At 39.6% G+C, this 4,797-nt stretch overlaps 1 pseudogene; it reads left to right on the plus strand.

The window, feature by feature from the left end:
- The first annotated feature begins 3,617 nt into the window (after window positions 1-3,617).
- Window positions 3,618-4,551, plus strand: LOC101628287 (annotated as a pseudogene).
- Window positions 4,552-4,797: the final 246 nt, after the last annotated feature.

Genomic DNA, 4,797 nt, shown 5'->3' on the forward strand with positions numbered 1-4,797 from the left:
TGTTGGCCATCTGCATTTCCTCTTTGGAGAAATGTCTTTTTAGCTCTTCTGCCCATTTTTTGATGGGGCTGTTTACTTTATAAAATGTCTATATTTTTAACTGTTTCAAAACCAAGAAAAAAGCAACTACAGGAGAAGCTGACTCTGTTGCATTATCATCTAATTGTAAATGAAAAGTCCTTTTTTCCTGGAATAGCAAAAAAACTCTACCTTAACAATGAGCTACAAATGAATTTGATTTGTAAATGAGAAGACTGAGGGTTGGATCCTGATTCAGAAATTATGCAACATGTAATAAAAGATGAAATGGCACAAAATCACTACCTCCTGTAATTTGGAGGCCATTAAATGAAGGAAAACACAACAAAAGAAATTTTTTTATGTTAAGGTATATATAGCATTATATCACATTTACTTTTCTGGATAGCTTTATAGATCTTAAATATATATATGTATATAAAATTTTGTCATGTTCTTGTCCATATTCTCTTCTGGGAGCAAGTATAAAAATCATTCTGTTGAAAATTTTGAACCAATCCTATAATATATCCTTCTTGCTGTAAATTTTTTTTTAAATAAGTATACATTTTATCTCTCCTTTTGATACCTAGTGACAGGGGAACCTAAATTCACCAAGGCCTTGCTGCCCAAATATTTCACCAAATGCTGTCTGGGCTCTCCACCTGCACACACAGTGGCAAGACTGCTTAGGCTCGGGAAACAACAACTAAGGGATTTATTTAACAAGTGGCAAATACAAAGTTACTGAGGCCCGTGATGGCCGTTTACTTTACCCATTTGTTGTTATTTATTTTGTTTTTCAGCTTAGAAAAATAATCAGTTGAGTCGCTATAAATATTTCTATTGTCTAGGTCTCTAGTTTAAACAGATTCTGAATAATTTCTTTTTTATTTCATTTTTTAATATATTTTACATCATTCTTCATTTTGTACATTTTTTTCATCTCGATTGTAATCCCCACGAACTTCCCACCACCAATTCACCCATGTGCCATCAACATAGTCCTGTGAGTGCTTCTTGCTTCAGTTTTGACCCTATTCCCCTCTACACCCCAGTAGAATGTCTCTGGCTTATAGTTGTTTGTTGATTTTTGTTTTTATTTTATTACAATTGCTTTTTTTCTGATCCCTTACACTACTACTATGAATGAAACCATCTAGTATTTTTCTTTTTCTTTCTGACTTATTTCACTAAGCATGATCCCTTCCAGCTCCTTCCATGTTGCTGCAAACCACGTGGGTTTATCCTTTTTTGCTTACTGAGTAATATTCCATTCTGTACTACTTCTTGATCACTTTTTCTTACACAAATGTAACTCTTCAGCTCTCTTTTTTTCACTTAATAATATATCCCTAAGGGGCCTCCTTAGTGGTGCAGAGGTTACCAGCTACTGCAAGCTGAATTCCATTCTCAGCCAGCCACATGGTCTCTCCTGCCTCAACCTCTATTCCCTTCAGTAGTGTGTTTCAGTAGGGGTGCCTGATATGCTCCCTTATCTCTCTTGTGAGTCCTCTCACTGCCCCCTCACTTCCGGCTTACACCCCAGTTCTTGTGTGCATAAAAAAATAAATATTTATATAAATATAATCTTCATATATGTATATATATATACATACTGCAGATATTTTTAAGTTAACATTGTTACTTTTCTCCTTTTATGCTGGATGATACTCCACTGAATAGATACACTGGCTTATTGAATTAGTGATAAACACTGGGGTTGTTTGTAGTTTTTTCATAAAATAAGGCCCTCAAAAAATAACTTTGTACTTGTATAATTTAATGGATGACTGTAAAGCTGCAGTATAGATGTGCAGAAGTAGGAACTTGGCAATCAAAACATAGCTATATGTACAAATTTTGATACATTGCTAGTTTCCCATGGATAGTTTTGGTTCTACATTCCGTAAGAAAAAAGGATTAAATTGTGTTAGAAAATACATATTTAGCTCCTTACACTTTTAAACATTTCCTACACCCTTACTCCTCTTTTGGAAGTACAGTAGTAACTATCAGTAGCTTAAGCTAAAGTCCATAGTACATTCATATCTATCACATGGAGTTCATATATTTAAATATAAGTTGCATTATACTGTGTGCATAAGTCTACAACTGTTTTTTTCACTGAAAAAAAATTTATTCTGGAGATTCTGGGGTGTATTTTAGTCAAGCTAATTAGTTTTATTATTTTTAATAATTTTACTTATTTGTGCACACAAGAACAACTGGGATGAAGGCCAGAGGTGTGGGGGTGGGGCCTAGTGGAGTGGGAAATCCAAGTTCTGAGCACCTTGAAGCATCAGGCTGATGCTGGTGACAGGACAACAATGCTGTTTTTGCAAGGTTGGTTGGGAAAGCTGGTTGGCAGTTGCTACTAAAGTAAAGCAGTATTGCTTGAGTTCTGTGCAGAGGAATATAGAAAGCATCCCAGTATGAATAAGTCTCTTCCCTGTCCTTAAGTTTTTCTTTGTGTCTCCTGGTACTAAAGCCTAACATTAAGCAGGAGGCAAAGCAGAAATTTTTGCAGCCTCAGCATCACAAAGGTGAAGGTTGGTAGGAAGATACTGCATCCTGATTTACTTCTTTAGAATCAGGCAGGTTTCGGATCATAGAAGTAGTTGCCCTGTCACTGAAATCGGCCTCCAAGGAAGGAAAATCTAGCTGTCCCTTGTAAGAGTGATCAAAAGAAAATTTATGTCTCTAAAAGGCTTTATAAAATTTTAGAGAGTGCTACAGTCTTAAAAGGGAATTTAATACCAGATGATTTCACTCATAGCAGGAGCATAAAGGACAGGGGAGAAAGTAATAATAATAATGAACAACTATACACCAGAAACATTTTACAGGGGTGGAGTGGGAATGGGATCAAAAATGGGGGTGTGGCACTCCCTGGTGGCACAGCGGGTTAAAGCACAGCACAAAGAAGCTAAAGCCACTTCTGCATGAGTTCGATCCCCGCCTGCCCTGGAGGAGATCCACATGGTGTGGCAGACCTCTCCTGACCCGCCCGCTGCTCCCCTCAGCAGTGTACCTCGTCCATCTGCCTGTTCTGCTCCCCACTCTGTCTCTGGTGAATCCTCTCACCCTTCACATCTCTGGCCTGTACCCCAGTTCTGTACAAATAAATAAATAAATCTTTTTTAAAAAATGGGGGTGGGGGGGAAGTGGACTATGATGGCACATGGGTGATGGGAAACCCACAAAGAAATAGAGATGGAAAAAGGCACAAAATGATGTAAAAATAAACTATTATATTAATTTTTTTAAAAAGGAAATTTAAAACTTAACAGAGGGGTCAAAACTTCTAGACTCTCATCTCCAATAGCAAAAGAAAAAAAAAAGAATATAAGCAAATGGGATTACATCAAACTGAAAAGCTGCTGCACAGTGAAAGAAAGCGTCATTAAAGTCAGCCTACAAATTTTTTGGGAAAAGATATTTGCAAGTCTCATCAGACAAAGGGTTAAACTTCAACAGAAACAACTCAACAACAAAAACATACAATCCAATTAAAAAGTGAGGAGAGCTTCTGCTTCTCCTGATTCTATAGACAGCTTCATCTTCTCATACAGTTCCTAGGGCAACCCTCAGATGCCATGGTGAAGGTCGAAGTGAATAGATCTGACCAGGTTGGATGCCTGGTCACTAGGGCTGCTTTTAACTCTGGCAAAGTGGATATTGTCATCAGTGACCCCTTCATTGACCTAACCTACATGGTTTACACTTTCCAGTGTGATTCCACCTATTGAAAGTTTAATGGCATAGTCAAGACAAAGAATGAGGAGTTTGTCCCACCTCCATCTTCCAGGAGTGTGATCCCACTAGTATCAAAGAGGATGATTCTGGTGCTGAATATGTTGTAGAGCCCATTGGAGTACTTGATATCTTGAAGAAGACTGGAGCCCACTTGAATGCCCAAAGGGTCATCATCTCCGCTCCTTCTACTGATGTCTTCAGGTTTGTGATGGGCATGAACTATAAGTATGACAAATCCCTCAAGATTGTCAGCCATTCCTCCTGCACCACCAACTACTTGGCCCCATAGATCAAGGTAATCCATGACAACTTTGGAATGGTGAAGGGACTCATCACCACAGTCCACCCCATCACTGTCACCCAGAAGACCATGGATGCCTCCTCTGAAGGAGGCTGTGATGGCCAAGGAGCCGCCCAGAACATCATCCCCTCTTCTACTGGTACCACCATGACTATGGGCCAAGTCATCTGGGATCTGAATGGGAAGCTTTCTAGTCACAATGTATCAGTGTGGGTCTCACCCACTGCCTAGGAGAAAGCTGCTAAATAGAAAGATGTCAATAAAGTGGTGAAGCAGTCATCACAGAGCACTCCTCAAAGGACATTCTTGGCTATACTGATTTTAACAGTGACACCCACTCCTCCACCTTCAATGCTGGGGCTGGCAATGCCCTCAATGCCCATCTTGTCACACTCATTTCCTAGTATGACAATGAATTTGGCTATAACAAAAGGGTGGTGGGCCTCATGATCCACATCACCTCCAAGAAGTAAGGCACCTAGAAAATCAGCAAGAGCACAAAAGTAAGAGAAAAGGGCCCTCCCAGGTGGCACAATGTGTTAAAGCACAGCACTGTGAAGCTATCCACAGCCACTGCATCATGAGTTCAATTCCAGGCCAGGGAGGTGACCCACACAGTATGGCAGAACTCTCCTGTCTCACCTGCTGCTCCCCTCAGCAGTGTATTTTAGTATATCTGCCTGTTCTGCTCCCCACTCTGTCCTCTTATTTCCCTCCTG

Source organism: Condylura cristata, unplaced genomic scaffold (genome assembly GCF_000260355.1).
Source record: "Condylura cristata isolate star-nosed mole 26May11 unplaced genomic scaffold, ConCri1.0 scaffold00004, whole genome shotgun sequence".
Lineage (NCBI taxonomy): Eukaryota > Metazoa > Chordata > Mammalia > Eulipotyphla > Talpidae > Condylura > Condylura cristata.